Source organism: Malaclemys terrapin, chromosome 7 (assembly GCF_027887155.1).
Source record: "Malaclemys terrapin pileata isolate rMalTer1 chromosome 7, rMalTer1.hap1, whole genome shotgun sequence".
Lineage (NCBI taxonomy): Eukaryota > Metazoa > Chordata > Testudines > Emydidae > Malaclemys > Malaclemys terrapin.
The window spans coordinates 37,900,220-37,916,932 of record NC_071511.1 but is presented as its reverse complement, the minus strand read 5'-3'; the positions used below and the strand labels follow the sequence as shown (position 1 = coordinate 37,916,932).

Sequence of the window (16,713 nt, the reverse complement as noted above, 5' to 3'; positions counted from 1 at the left end):
ATCCATATGTAGAGAAAGGGAGGTGGACTTGCTACTCCTGGTTGGAATGCTTCTCCCATCAGCTTGTACAGCTCTGTCTACGGGCAGGATGGCTGGAAGCCCCAGATTTGCCTGAGAATCTCCACAACCGGGCTCAAGAAGCTTCATCTTCAGAGTCCTCTTCCATGTGACTCTTACCTAGGAGGGGATACTCTGGGGATGCAATGCTCCCCCAGGCCAAGTAGAAGGTTTGTGCCAGTGCTATTGCTTTACTTTAACCCTTGATTTCCAAGATATGTAGGTTGTTAATGACAGGAAAAGAAGCCCCCAAATACTTTAACATCTTTATATTACAGTTACATTATTCCCACAATAATTAGGCTGCCATTTAACTTACACACACACTCACTCAGATCATGTAGGATTAATTTAGCTGCAAAAATATGAAGCCTGTCCACATTCCCACCCACCCTCAGCCCACAAACCCCAGTGGCAATTAAAATATGCAGATTTTACAGATTATTTCCCTGAGGTCAGGGGAAAGCTGGAGACAGATGTTTCAGACCATCTTGCTGCTAAGAATGCTGCTGCCCTCTTAGACTCTGACAAAATAAAATATCATCCAAGGGCCAAGTCGGTTTTGCTATGTTTTGAAACTCAATGTTGAGGCAACATGACCCTGCAGTACTGCAATAGGGCTGAATTTGAAAATGTCAACAGAAGTTTATCCTCACCTCAGGGCCAGACAAACCAGACTATGCTCAGTGGTTAGCAGATGAGTGAGGGTAACTCCAAACATGGGGATACCTGTTTGGGATACATTTGCCCTGTGTGTTCCACTTATTGCATTCCAGATTATGGGGAGTGAAATATGATTATCAGATGGATCAGACAAAGATGTCACTTCCTGATGACTCAGCTGAATGAACCACACCATTTATAGGATGGCGATGTTACGTTTTGGAGATATAACTTGGAATAATGCATTCAAATTAAGAAAAGGAAAGTGTGGGTTAAATATTAAGGAAAACTAAGTGACCAAGGACCATGACTAAGAAACAGTATCCGAGGGGAAATTCCATTTCTTGGGACTTTTAAAGTGAGATGAAACAAAACACTAGAAAATTTATTGTAGGGAACAATCCTGCATAGACCAGATGCTCTAACAGGTCTTTTCCACGTCCCTCTTCTATGAGTAATGAATCAGTGTTAGGGGGAACTGTGCTGCTAACCCTGGCCACTGTTGTTCACTGGAAGAAGTCCTGGCATTTTGCATAAGAATAGGGGTATTAACCTAGTGCCTTGGCCAATTTCAACGTGTGTAATTATATTCTGCTTACTTCAGTGTTCTTTCCAATTAGTGAAGCTATGCTTCCTTCCCCTGGAAAACTTGTTATGTACTGTTGGCAGTATGGATTGACTACTGCAAAAAGTCGCCAATGCCCTGAGCTGATTGCAGTTAAATAATGGGTTACTGATCCCACTGACTTGCATGGGTGTAACCAGGAGCAGAATATGGACTGATTGTTGCATCACCAAAATACTGTATATCACAGTAAGGCATAAATGACATTGTATCCTTTTGTTCAATGGCATTAGGCAGATAGCAGTAATGTAGCTTTAAAGACAGCTAGCTAGTACTTAGTCACCTCCTTTTTGTTTTGGCTATAGAGTGATAAGATACAGAAGTCTGTTGTTTTACTTATGAAATATGTCTACATCTGTTACCTCCTCTCTTTCATGAGACAGCCAATGCTGAAAATGCTAAGCCTTGTACAAATGAAAGATAAATTATACCCGTCAAAAACTTCCTGCAAATCACATTCAGCATCTTTAGGTGTCCTGTTGTTCAAGTAGCTAGTTATTTTATATCTTAGCTGGCAGGGTATGTACATTTAAATTATTTAACATTATTGCAAGGTGACAAAGACTAAACAGTTGAGCTTTCCTTGAATTGCTGATATGCAGAATAAACACGGGGGAGATTATTTACATGGATATTTTGGCAGGAGTCTAAATTACAATGATTAACTCTGGATTCCTCCTGAACCTGAAATTAATCTTAAAAAACATGACATGCGTGTATGTAACAGTAATAATGTTGCACCTGGTTTGTGAGTGTCAGTCTAAGTCTGTTTTATACTTTATAGTAGCTTCCATTACATATGCTTAAGGGGTTATTCTGTCTATCAGTTTAAAGCCTGCATTCATTTAAGGGTGGGGTAGCAGAGGAGCAGGGCTGGGGTTGCTGGATCTGTGACTGCAATCCAATGGCTAGCCCACTTTGCATGCAGTAATGCAATAGTGGCTAAAGATCATGTCAACAGCCTGGGGGTGAAGGTTTCCTTCCCATGGACCTAGTATATATCTCAAACACACAGCCTGGCAGTGGCTACTCGAGCTGGTGCTAGAATAAGAATTAGCTCCTTAAGAGTGAGTTCAAACTCACTAAAATCCTGGTCCCACCTCAGCATACATAATATTTGATCATTTCAGTGCCTGTGTGTGTTGGGAGGGAAGAATAATGGGCTTTGTAATAACATAGTGTAATTCTTACACCTTCCTCTGAAGCATCTGGCACTGACCACTGTTGAAGACAGGATACTGGACTAGCTGGACCCCAGATCCAATCCACTTTGGCAATTCCTATGTTCCTTTTGCATATTAGTGGATATTTATACTTAAGTAAGTCATATATTAACTATAATTTACTAATTTTATGTGTGAAGATTTTGATTAACAGAAGATATACTTCTTTCATATTTTCGCTTGGTCTCATCTGGCTCAATATCAGTTCAGCTTTTAAGATCATAAATGCTGGCAAAGGCTCCTGTCTTAGCATCTGTCACAGAGTGAGCAATCTGTAAGGCCCATGTACTGGACATCAGTTACTAATGCTGTACTGGATTTGTGGAGGTGAGTGAACAGTTAAAGTCTGTTCTTACAAACAGTTCTCCCTAATTCAACATTTTCTGGCTCTTTTCAGTTTATTGTAACCTGAATATTGAAAAGTCTGGGGTTGGGGATTGTTTTATTTCCTTGCGACTATGTGTTAGGAAACAAAAGAAAAATAATCTTTCATGCACATTTCTAAAAGGCAGATCATTTACCAAAATGACCACACCAGTTCTTTCTCAAGTGAACACATAATTTGGAAATATTTTCAAAAGCCTGTTGTTTACCTGAGAGATCAGAATATCCCATATGAAGTAAAATAAGGCTTATGAATCTATTAAAATGTGCATACTATATATTTAATGGGCTGGAAAAGTAAATTTGCATTTCAACAGATGCTGTTCTTCTTATGAATCCATATTTTTCTTATTATTCCACAATTGTTCTCAAAACTCATATTAGGAAATAATGATCCTTCAGTAACAGTGCTTTTCCTCTATAGCTTCCAAAGCACGTTACAAAGGTGGAGAAATAACATTTTCCACATCTGTAAAATGGGGATACTGAGGCACAAAGTTGCAGTTATTTAGCCAAGGTCATACACTGAGAGAGTGGGAGAGCACAAACAGAATTCATGTGTTTTTATTCCTAGTCCAGCACCCTGTCTGTTAGATTATGGTGCCTATAAATAATAAACTGGAAAGGTGTCAAGCATGTGGCATCCTTGAGAAAGTCCATGGGGGAAAGCGTGTTGACCTTGCATAACAGCCAGTTGCTGTTTTACTTATTCCAAGCATCCAAATCCAACCACAAATCATTTTTTTAAAATATACAACTTTGGCTCAAGAGCATCATGCACCCACTGCAAGAATTGATGCAATCTGTCTGAAATCTTGCAAAGGGTTGTGTTAATAGTTTGTAATCCTAGGACTTCCCATTAATACACATGACTGACATCGGTTATCATGTGATAACCATGCCATTACTATGTGTTGTAACAGCTCATTTCTCAAACTCTAAGGTCTGCCAATCGGTACCAGGTTATTTAAGGTCATGCTACCAACCCATACATTAACACACAGAAATGCTCCCTTCTTTTGGACAATATTTTCTTTTAGTCCCACCTGATTTATATCTGACCATTTCAAATGAGCTGCTGATTGCTAAATAGCTGAATCATAGTTCTATGAATTCATTTTAATACTTCAGTCACAGAACAATACTACAGCTTTCAGAGTGCACTTTTATTAGCTGATCATACATAGAGGGCATAACCCTGTTTCTAGCAGCTCCTGAAAGCTGTTTCCCTTATTAAACCTTCCTTGGGTGTCACATACAGTCAGCAACACTAAACTTTATGTTCTTTAAGAGTCCATGCTTAACATGTGCACATTCAATGGATAAAGCAACATCAGTTAGAAATTTAGTGAAGAAATAGTCTGAAACTCCTAACAGACTGAATGATATATTGAACAGCAACGTTTCCAACTATTTGGAACGGCTCATTAGGTGATCTTTCTATGCTCTCATCTTTGTAAGAGGCAGCCACATTCCAGCTCTTCCTAAATAATAATTATAGCATTCATTGAAAAGCAAGAACTTGCTCTTGTCTTGATAATAGCATTTAATCAATTTTAATAGCATCTGAATGCCACTGTGCATTCTACTTCTATTATTCATCTTTTTAACTTTAAGCAAAAACCTGGGCAGTGCATGTTGTATAATTTCCTGTATTCAGCAGACATCCCAATTTCTGAAGGGCATGATTTAATACTGCATGGACATCTCTTCCTTTTGCCTGCATGGGACTTTATAGGAAATAAAGAATTAATTTATTTAACTGTCTGCATATTTTTTAATGTTTGTAATTACAATAGGTGCCTATTGTTTAAATATATTGAGCTAACTCTTCCTCTCAGTTACCTCAGTGCAACACCATTATACTCAGTGGGGCTGTATTATTATCAGAGGATTGAATTTGATCTAATGGTCACAGAGACTTGGCCAGACTCTCAGCTGATGTATATCAGCCATCACTAGAGCTATGGCAAAATATAGTAGCTGAGGATCTGGCCTTTTGAATTTAAATGGAATTTTTCTAAGAGTATTTATATTATCTAAACCAAGGTTCTTCAGCTCTTCCTGTACTTGTGTGCTCTAGTCTAAACCCAAGAACAAATTACTACTTAAAAATGCATTTCAGTAAGCTTTACAGTTTACCATCATGAAAATAGTGAGCATGTGGTATGAGGTTGTTCTTGGCAGCACAGACAGCATTTTAATGGACATTAACCATGTTGAGAGCCAGAGTGTAATAGTTTACTATTTAATAATAAAGGAACATACAGAAGGAATACTGTACTGAAACTCTTTGATGCAAGAATATTGATGTGCATAAGTTCAAGTGTATCTTAACATTTTTATTCTCGTTACATCAGGTTGTATGAGATACATTTGCACCAAACCTTTGTGCCTCACGGTTTGTTTTGTAGCCATCAAACTATTTTCACTTAAAAGCCTGCAGGAAGGATGCAAACAACGATCCTCCAAAATGTGCACAGATTTTTAATATACTTTCAATCAACTCTGAAAAGTGACAATGCAAAAAAAGAAAAAAAAACATTCTGAGGCTCCATGTTTATTGTCTCTGAGTGATTTTCATAATAAGGGCCCAACTCTGCAAACATTTATGCAGATGCATAACTTTAGTCACATATTTAGTAACAATGAGTTGGGTGGGACTTCTTGTAAGAAGTGTATTAGTATTTGCAGGATCAGTGCTTAAAAATGCTCCATTTACAATAATAATAATTAAAAAATTTCTAATTGGCATCCCAGCAGATTCAACCTGTGTTCTGAATACCAAGGTAGGATCTTTCCATCTTATACATTATCACAAGTACTAAAGATTCTGGAGGCCAAATTAATTCCTTAAGTACACCCACACAACACCATTATCTTTAGGATATGCCTTCAATGACCTCCGTGCAAACCTGTTGCTTTCAGTGGGTTTGTGCAGATGTAGCTGATTGGAACTTAGTAAACAACTCTGTTTGTTGCCCAGGATTGAATGGAATCTGTACGTGTGTTGGCTCTACAGGGAGAGCAGGAGTGAAAGGTAATAAACATTCTGACTACCATCAGTAGATATGACTCTGAATATACACAAGGGATCTGTTGCGTAAGAAGGTGCCACTTTTGCACACCATTTTCCAGAGTACAGCTGTGGCTTAAGATCCATAGATCTGGACTAAAAATAATACATCATGGGATCAGCCAGGGATCTCCAGGTACTTCTTAAAAAGTAATTTAGCCTCCCAATATTCCTGCGAGATGGCCACTGTGATAGACGCGTAGCTGCTCTGTAGTAATTTATGAATAGTGTGTGTTGTCCTGGTTATTGGGGAATGTTCACTGCATGTATATGTGGGTTTAGTACGAGAGGGTTTGTCAGGAAAAACGAGCAAGAAGGAAAATAATGACAAAATATGCCACCCCTCAGCAAAAACTATGGGGGTGATACAAGTCAGTGCTAGACAAGAAAAGACATGGAAATCCAAGAAGATCAAAAGGACTATTGCAGTTTACAAAATGACTCTCGAGAGAGAGCAGGAGATAATTGTTAAACATGTTCAGAGAAAACCTGACTGACACAGACCCCCACTGGGATGTCTAAAGAAGATAATCCTGCCTAGGATATTATCAGGGAAAGGTAGGCCTTAGGTAAGAGAGACATGCCCGTAGGTTATTTGTTGTTTTAAAAACCTTTTCCTCTTATGCTTTGCTCCTACTGTGAGAATAAACAATACTTTGATTTTAAGAAAGGTGTCTGCGCTCTATATACACCACTGATCACAGACTCCCACCGACACAGAACCGCAGGTGCCAAACCCAATTGTTCCTGCTGGATAAACACAGTTGACACAAGGGTCTAAGGGTGGGAGAGGGTCTAAGGGTGGGAGAGCTGCAGAATTCCATTCTGGGAGAGGTAAAGGCACAAAGCCTGTCAGCTGAGGGGGGTCCATTCAAGAGACCAGAAAGGCGAGAGAAGTGCAGCTAGGCCTGTGACTGCGACAGACAGTTATTATTAGACTAATTTACAAATGCGTAAACTAAAGCATAAAGAAATTAATCGATTTCTCCCCTCCGCCCTCTTCCAAAAGGTTCTGAGCAAGTAAGTGGCAGTCAGGATTAACATGCAGAAGTCCTGTCTTTCAGTCCCCTGTTCTAACCAATATTATTCCTTCAGTAACTGCAACTCAACCTCTAACCATTATAATTAAAATCATATGCTTACATTTGGGCTTTGAGTTACAAAATAAAATTTTTAGTTCTATTTGAAGCGCCTAATCAGTAAACAAGAGCTCCCTTAAATCCTCAATGTATTTAGCCCTCCCTCCTTCTATGGAGCCGCCTTTTCCTTTAAGCCTCAGTAAATTGTTTCCCAGCATATAAAACAGAAAGAGTTTTACAATACCATATACTAATGTTTACTGTTGCGTATCATGCATATAAAAATGGTTTTAATGTGTAACCATTTAATTCCTTTTGGCAAGATAAATTTGTGGTGATAGAGATATTTTGTAAATAATATACTTATTCAGCACTTGATTCAGAATAGATTATAAAAGAAAATGGCATGTGAAGTAAACTTGTTTGTGCTGTACGGTAAGGTGTGCTGAGTGTAATAGATTTTTTTAATTTTGAATTTAAAGGTGAATTCAAAGACTTTTTACTTGAGTTCAGTGTTCTGTGTTTCTTGCACAGTAGCAAATGACAACTGCATGTCCTGCATGTCATTAGGTGTTTGTGAGGTCTTTAGGTGTTACATGGGGGAAGTGATTTCAACTTTTTTTTTTTATTATTTTATAAATTGCATGGATTTGTCATATAAATTGCATGGATTTGTCATATAAATCTACAATTATATTCTGTTAGTTTGGGATCTCCTACAGTTTCTACAATATACCTTTACCTTTAAATAAATTGATTACTATCATGTTATTATGTATTTGCAGTACTTAATGCCCAAAGACTCAAGGAGGATTGAGGCTCCATTACACATTTGAAAACATGGTCCCTTCCCTGACAAGCATATAATCTAAACTAAAGCCATGTCTATGCTAGGCATGTTTTACATATATACTATTACTGGCAGAGCACTCCTAGTGTGGATGTAGTTACACTGACAAAGCTGTGCTTTGTAGCAAGATAGCAAAATGACTCCACCATGACTGAAACTAGCTATTCTGTTAAAAGCACAATTTTACTGATATAACTGTATCAGGGTTTCTCTCAGCTTGGTTATGTCAGTCAGGGATCGTCCCACAAAGCTATGCCAACAGGAGTCTGTAGTGTAAACTAGCCTGATGCAACAAACAGGTGGTACCCTCATTCACCCCCTCCAATTGTTTTGTAACAGTGGGAGGAATGCATATTAGCTATATAACAATTAGCATATTTCAAGTCAGAAGAAGTTTTTAAAAAATAAACCAGAAATTAGTTATATCAGTAATCCTTGCTGGTCATCGACCCAGCCATTCTCAATTGTCAATTTATCATAAGAATCCTGCTAGAAGTGAGTTTTGGGGAGGGATTTGAAGAAACACAGGGTAGTAGCCCTATTGATTCATTTGGGGAAGGTGTTCCATGCATAAAGGGTGGCATGGAAAAGAGAACAAAGATGCTTGTGGGAGACATGGGCAAGCGGATGACGGAGGCCAGCACTGCTGGTGGAATAGAAGGCAATGCAATAGGATCCAGATTTTTGGTAAATAGAGGGTGGGCTAAATTGTGAGGGCCTTAATTGTAAGGACAAGAAATTTGTATCTGATCAGTGGAGAAGGAGAAGCAGGATGATATGGTCATTACAATGGGTCAGGAACGCAATCTTACCGGCTGTGTTTTGATTGGACCTGAGGATGGCAAGATGGGTGTCAGGAAGGCCACAGGAGGACTTGTAGTGGTGAAGACTGGTGATGATAAAGGTGGATTGTGATCCACTAACTGTAATGGAAACCCTCATATATAAGAGTAGAGTTTCGTTCTAGGGTCCTGAAACCCACATGCACAAACAACTGAAAGTGGAATAAATGCGCCGTGGAGACTTTTGTCCTACCAGGATATTATCATCCCCCGCACAGTTAATCAGGGGGATGATAATATCCTGATTAACTGTGAGAGACAGACATTAGATTTCATGTAAATTTGTCCATGCTATCCAAAATAGGAAGTTTTATCCCACTGTTCCAGTTATTCTAATATACTTGTCTGAAACAAGTATATCTGGAGGAAATTTAGCAAGTGTAAGTGTTCCAGAATTTTCCGCTCTAAACAACATATACATGAGCCTCCTCAGAGGCATATTTATCAGAAAGCTACGTAATTCCATGTGATTTTTTACAAACCTTTCAGCTAAGCTCCAGATGCATAAACCAGCACCTCGAAACATTTTACAGATTTGGGAGCAGATTTGTGGGACTTGGTGGGTGTGAACCAATGAATGGAGTACATTGATTCACAGATGTAGTTTTTCCATCTGTGACATGGTGATCTTCATCTAATAAGGGTCCTGACAGATGTAAGTCTGAAGAAGTGAGGTTCTTACCCACGAAAGCTTATGCTCCCAATACTTCTGTTAGACTTAAAGGTGCCACAGGACCCTCTGTCGCTATTTAATGACCGTAGACACTGAGATCCAAAAAATTAAAACTTTATAACTTAAAACACAAATTGTCAACATCACTGTCAAAATATACAAAGTAAATATCCCTAAATCAAATTATAATAAGTTCTTAAGTAGCATTTTTCTTACTTTGCCTATCTGTAAATTTTGACTATTATTGTCAGTTTGTGTGTATATGGTGAAATTGACATTTACCAATAGAAATCTAGTTCTTCCAAGCCTATGTATAATCTTGCAGGGACATGCTAAATCTTGTAGGGACATTCTGTTTATATTCACTTTGTACATTTGTATTTACTCTAATACAGATCTGAAAGACAGTACAAATAGCCAGCAGTCACGTGGCTGTTAATCAGATTCTTCCTTTGTGACATGACATCTAATCAGATCATTAATCAGCACAGTAGATTTCATAACACAGTGTATTGCAGTGACTGGACTGTCAGCATCCAGATACAGCCACACACACTGTTTGACTGAATGCCTCTGTTTTAAATTTATGCAGGAAGGGTCTGAGCAAGAGAACTGTAGCTTGGTGTAATTTTATCCTGTGTGAGAATAAGCTTGCAAAAACACAATCTCAGAATAACACAGCCTTCAGGAATGCAGCAGCATTTATCAGTCAGGTGCACTGCAGTATGCCAGTCTTGGAAAGGGTTAACAGTTTGGAAAGCTATCATTTTCAAATTGAAATACATCTTCTGAGATCTGGAGCACCTCTGAATGAGCATGCTGCTTAAAAAAGGCCCTGGACTATAGAGTTACAAATTCCCCCCAAGTCCTATCTCTACTACTTTCTTTGGATTCCAGTGCAAGGGTCTCTTCCATGGCTTCAGAAAGGAGATGGGGCAGGATTTGCCCCATAGTTCAGATATAAACCTACTTTTATGAGTTTTTTTTTTTTTTTAAACAAAGAGCACAAAATCTAACCATTCTAAAGTCTCGTCGTTACAACTATGTTAGGAAACCCAGTTACCACCTGTTTGTGTCCTAATCATGTTAAAACAAGATCAAAGCATGTTATAACCATATTAAGAGAACCAGGCTACTTATCATGACTTGGTCTGGCCTTCAGTGGCAAAACCATCCCATTTTTTAAACATGGTTAGGACAAAACCATGCTGTAACTTGATCCTCTAACATGGCTGTCATTGTACGGCGACAAGGCCTAAATGGATATAAGTACTACTAAGACAAGATGGGTGAGGTCATATCATTTATTGAACCAACTTCTGGTGGTAAGAGAGACATGCTTTCAAGCTTACACAGAGCTCTTCTTCAGACCTGAAGTTGGTCCAATAAAAGATATTACCTCACCCACCCTGCCTTGCTAATATCCTGGGACCAAGATGGCTACCACAACACTGTATATAACAATGTAATGGATTGCTGTAAGAAGTGTAAAGCTCTTTGAAAGCCACTTGCCTTCCCTCCCTGCTCCCTAGAGGACTCTAGTACAGCTGGCCACAACAGCTAGAGGAAGCCCATGTGTACAGAGACATAGAATCAGAAAGCAGCCCACCAGCCCCAAGATTCACTTCTCTGCTTTTGGGACATTCAGCTCAGTTGTAAAAACACACCAAGCCTGTCCTGTGGATCCACCAATAGGCACTCCCCAGGCACGAGCAACATCTAACTCTCTGCTGAGTAGAGCTAAGCCACCAGGGGAGGGAGATGCCCAGCAGGTAAGGGAGGGGACAAAAAAGGATTTAAAAATGAAAAATCTTAGTTTAAAAAAAGACCAGAGAGGTAATGAAATCATGGGAGAGAAAGTAGTAATGATGAAGAAGCAGGAGTGGGTAGGAGGCCCGGCCACCAATCCATTATAAGGGTACTTCCACTGGTTTATGAGAGGAAGTTGTTTGCCTTTGTCTGCTCATAAATTTATTTAAAATAAAGAATATATCCTAGTATAGGCCATGGTGTATGGGTTTTTTTCTAATAAAATTAAATTTTGAAAAAAACAAAAGGAATCTTAAGCTGCTGACATGTAAAACTCAACAAAGGAGCTGCAAACCTTTTCCTGTTATTAAATAAACGGAAAGTAAATATTACAAATTGGACATATTTCATAAGAGGATGTTTTTTTAAGGCAATATACTTTTGGCAGCAAATTAATTTCTTTGCTTTATTTCAGTTTTAAAAATGTGATGATTTAGGGATTTATCCTGATCTGGTTATTATTCTGTCCTTTAGAAAGTTAAGACGCATGATCCCAGAGCAATATTTAGGATAAATCTTAAATCCACACATATTTCAGAATATATGGACCCTGATTCAGGAGTCCCATTGAAGTCACCAGAATTATTCATGTGCTTAAAGTTTAAGTGCCTTGATGAATCAAGCCATGATGAGATTATGTGGGGTAACATCCACTTGTCATCTTGTATGGTGAAAACACACAGACAAGCTTTATAATTAAAAAAAAAAGTCCTTATTCTGACCCTCTATAATAAACCAGGCAAAAGGCAAGGGGGCAAATTCAGCCCTGGAGTAAGTGAGTACAACTTCAGTGGGAGTTATGGCCACTATGCCAGGGCTGAATTTGGTCCCAGCAGCTCAGTCTTACAATGCTCAGGTGCATATCATCCTCTGATGTCTATTTTACCTTTACAGTTAAGAAAACGGCAAATGCCAAGCAAACCAGCTGGGGAACAGTAATTGAAAATGAAGTTTTCAGTTCTAGGTCAAGCTATGACTGCAGCCCAGGATGGACTGTAATCTGAAATCATTACTACACTTCAAATCTTTGGAATTGGCCAGTATCTGAAGTAAGTTGGTGGCCTCAGTCCAGTTCTGAAATGTCCCTATGATGGGGTATACCAGCCCCGCATTGGTGAGGCAAGGGTTAAAGAGCTGCTGTGGGCCCAAGAGGCCATACCCTCTCACCTCTGCTAGGCATGCTCACAGTGAAGGGAGCATTTAAAAGGGAAGGACTCCACTCAGTCTGGACTGACTGAGGAGAACAGTCATATGCAGCTGCCGCCTGCTGGGAAGTCGCCAAGACCGAGGCTCATACCCAAGCCGCCTCATTTTCAAGCCTCAGTAATTTTCAATTACTGCTGGAAGCCTGTCGAGCGGGAGCTAAGGGTGACAACTCACTGTGACCAGCAGAAGAAACTCTGGAGATGGATCAGAGGGGAACATGGGAGGGACCCCAAGTCTAACCAAGGATGACATTGGAGGGACTGGAACAAGGATAGGAAGTAACCCAGGGAGTGCGCTTGGGGGTATCGGGCCCTGAGACCTGTGCAAGGGTTACTGTTTCGAAGAGCCCTGGGTCAAAACCCAGTGGAGTAGGGTGCACCCAGGTTCCCTTATCCCCCCTTCACCAGTAAGCGACACTACCCCCAAACTATAGCCACTAGGCCAAATGTCCTTTAGACTCTTGAAGTGGGCAGCATTATCCAGAATCATAGCCGCTGAGCAAGGCATCCTCTGGACTCTCACAGGGGGGCCACACTACCCTGAACTGTAAATGCCAGGTAAATTGACCCTTGGACTCTTGCCATTAGGCGGTACTGCCTGCCTGGAGCACACAGCCAACCCCCAACAGGCCCAATCACAAAAACATCACCACAGAGGACATTAATTGTTACCCAGGTTACCAGTATCACCAGATAGGCCTAGGATTTAATGGGAGTATTACTAACTTGTCAAATCCTGATCTATGATGAGGCAAATCAGCAGTTTTGGAGAAACTTTGCTGCCAGAGAGGTCAGATTAGACTATCACAATGATCCCTTCTTGCCTTGGAATCTATTAATCTGTGCCTGTTCTGCAGATAAATAGAAGATCTGTCACCTTTCATGAGTTCTAAATACGTTATTTTGGCAGGAGACAGGAACATGCTTTAAAAGGGAGTGTAAATGTTGTAATTTTCACTCCCCTTAGGGCCCCCTTGCACTGCTAGAACAATGAAAAGGGGCCTCCGTGGAAATGAGAATCAGACCCAGAAACTTGTGCATGAAGGCCCAATTTTAGAATTGTGAGTGCAAAAGCATGTGTGCTCAATTACCATGATTGCTAGTATAATTGTTCTTCCCATTACCAATCAAACAGTCAAATGACCAGCCAAATGTTACACACCAATATTAGAAGCTAGCTGCGATGACTGAAGTATGTGCTTAACCATTGTGCATGAGAGTTCTAAAAATGTGTGCCAGAGTTGTGGAAATGTGCTCATTGAAATGAATGCAAACAGAACTATATTTGGAAAAATTAGAGGCCAAACTGAAGCCATTTTGTAAATTTAGCACCAAAACTATAATTTCCAATTTCCCACTATTTTTTTCTTGCTCTTTAATACTGTACGTGTGTCACCTGATGGAGAACCATAAGAAGTGTGTATATAATCAGTGAGTTAGTATTAGGCAGTGGCTCTCAACCTTTCCAGACTACTGTATCCCTTTCAGGAGTTTGATTTGTCTTGCGTACCCCTAAGTTTCATCTCACTTAAAGTACTTGCTTACAAAATCAAACATAAAAATACAGAAGTGTCACAGCACACACTTACTGAAAAATTGCTTACTTTCTTATTTTTACCATATAATTATAAAATAAATCCATTGGAATATAAATATTGCACTTACATTTCAGTGTATAATATATAGAGCAGTATAAACAAGTCATTGTCTATATGAAATTTTAGTTTGTATTGACTTTGCTAGTGCTTTTTATGTAGTCTGTTGTAAAACTAGGCAAATATCTAGATGAGTTGATGTACCCCCTTAAAGACCTCTGCGTACCTCCCAGGGGTATGCGTACCCCTGGTTGAGAACCACTGATATTAAGTACTTGAAGAGTCTGTCAGTCAAAAAGTTTCCTTTTATGATGCCAAATTTACAAATATAATAAAAATGGAGTTATTTTTTGGCTGTGTCGAATCATGTACAATTTTACACCAAAAGCCTGACCATCCCATTCGTGAAAAAGCAACCCAGTAAGCTGAAAAATTGTGTTTACTTTTTTCAATAGACTATTGTTCTACATGCTCTGCAGGAGACTGCTGTGTTCTTTTAAGGTGTTACAGCTGAAATTTGCTGAAATGTGGACATCTAGTGGATGCAACTAATTATCACAATCTCCCTTGTTGTAGGATAAAAAAATTACATGGAAATGTATGGGTTGCCCTGCTGGTGACCTGGGTTTGATTGTTAGTCCTGGTCTCCTACTCACTGGACCAGCAGCAAATTGGATGATTGAAGGCAACACAGGGGGACTAATGAAGGAGAAACACTAAATGATCTACAAAGGGATGAGTTTACTCCTCTGTCAAAAAGAGAGTGGTTCTGACACTGGGCCTCTAATGCAGGCAATCCTCTGCGGTGCCAAGTGCCCTCAACTCCTTTTGATGTAAAAGGACTTGAAGTCATTTAGAAACTTGTGGGATTGGGCCTTAAGTGTGTTTGAATGAAGAGAAGGGGAATAGGAACTCAGTGCTCTAACCGGGATACTGGAATGCATGAAAATTAAATCTTACACATTTGTATAATGTATAAGGCTATGTAATGTAGATGGATGGCTAGTGTATAGGGTGAAAACATAATTGTGTATGCATCATAGTGGTTATGTTAATATGGGATGCCAATGAGAGTTCTGCATGTAGATGATCCTTAAGAGTTCCTCACCTATGTGCTTGCAATATCTGGGAACACAAGGCTATTGCCAAGTCTGAAATAAATTCTGTAATTACACCTTCATTTTTGATACACCCTATTCTAATACTATTCACCTCACGTTCCTTCATTTTTGAGGACTCCAGGATTTCTCATATTGTGGGATTTCTCACAAGGTTGACACTTGGCCGATATATGACTGGCTTCTCTCCTTGTTGTTTTTTTTCTCTTGTGAAAACCAGTTGAAACTAAGCAGCAGCCAACTTTGATTTATGTCTTTAATAAACTAAATTCAGATACCACATATTAATAAAAGTTAAAAGTATTCCCTAGATGTTTTTTAAAAGTTTCCAAAAACAGTCCCATATCTCAGTCAAAGTTAATGTAACCAGAATTTCCATGGGAATTTCTGTCAGTTCAGGGTAGTTGGAACTGGCTAATGTAAATAACCACAACCCCGCCTCCACCCACTGACTATTATTGCCTGATAACAGAGGGCTGAGTTTTTATTTTGAAAAGGTGTGTTAAAGAAATATGACATTTTGGTGTGGACTAGAGCTAGTATTTGATAAGAGAACTTTGTGAGATGAGTTTGTGGAAGCTAGAGACGAAACTAACCTTCAATTTGTTATTAAACTAAATGTTGTGGAATCTTAGAAGTTTTTCTTTTGTATGCAATCCAAAATGAACTAAAAGCTCTACTGGAATACATTGTTAGCGTATAATGTTATGACTCACATCCTTGAGAAAAAGGAAATGCTACATGTGCAAATAGTTTTACAGAAGTTTATACCAGGCTGAGTTTCTATTCCTTCTAATAAGTCCTAAGAATGTGAAACAGATACCAAAGGGTATATGATTCTCCTGGCTTAAAGGTAACTTGTAGCAGAGTTGCAAGTGGGAATTCTGAAGCCAATGGATATCTTTGATATATGCTTATTTTTATATTACTACAGATATGCAAAACCCACAAAAAACAAAACAAAAATGCAGAAATTGGGCTTGCTTTTGGCTTAATTGGCTTGAGTTGCTTGTTGGCTAGTTTTGGGCTTGTAGCTTGTTGGGCTTGTAACTTGTTGCTTCTTTTTTTTTTTTTTCATTGGCTCCTAGCAAGGGAGGGCATGCGGTGCGGTTTGTGGGGGGGGGGGGGGGGGGAGAGTCAGGGATGCACAGTGGGCCCACCACAGTCCCAGGCTGCACACCAGGATGATCTAGTCACAGAGTGTTGGGGTTCTTAGGGATTGGCTTGTTTTGAAATGGGATTAGCTTGATTTTTGGCTTATTGCGAAAGTCTGGGTGATTATTTACCGTGTGAAAGTTGGCAACTGTATATGGCTACCCAGAATGCTTGTAGTTCACAGATGAGGCTGATGGTTGAGATTGGAGAATGAACTAAAAGGTTTGATATGTTTCTGGGAACAATTGCTTTCTGTGAACTGTGGAAGAAATGAACAAAGTATTTTTTGGTTTTAGCCTATCTGATAAGTGAATCAATGGTCATAGTAGCTTACCTGAACTCTGTGCAGAAGGATATGT

General features: G+C 39.3%; 1 protein-coding gene across 2 annotated transcripts in view; it reads left to right on the top strand.

Moving 5' to 3' along the window:
- The first annotated feature begins 2,644 nt into the window (after nucleotides 1-2,644).
- The window catches only part of TSEN2 (tRNA splicing endonuclease subunit 2), a 30,146-nt gene continuing 16,077 nt past the window's right edge, over nucleotides 2,645-16,713 (top strand). Inside the window, exon 1 of one of the 2 annotated variants that reach the window (XM_054036204.1) lies at nucleotides 2,645-2,664. The gene's annotated coding sequence lies outside the window, so the exon portion shown is untranslated. Of the gene's footprint in view, nucleotides 2,665-16,032; nucleotides 16,053-16,713 lie in introns of those variants that run through there. The other variant, XM_054036207.1, reaches the window with a different exon arrangement.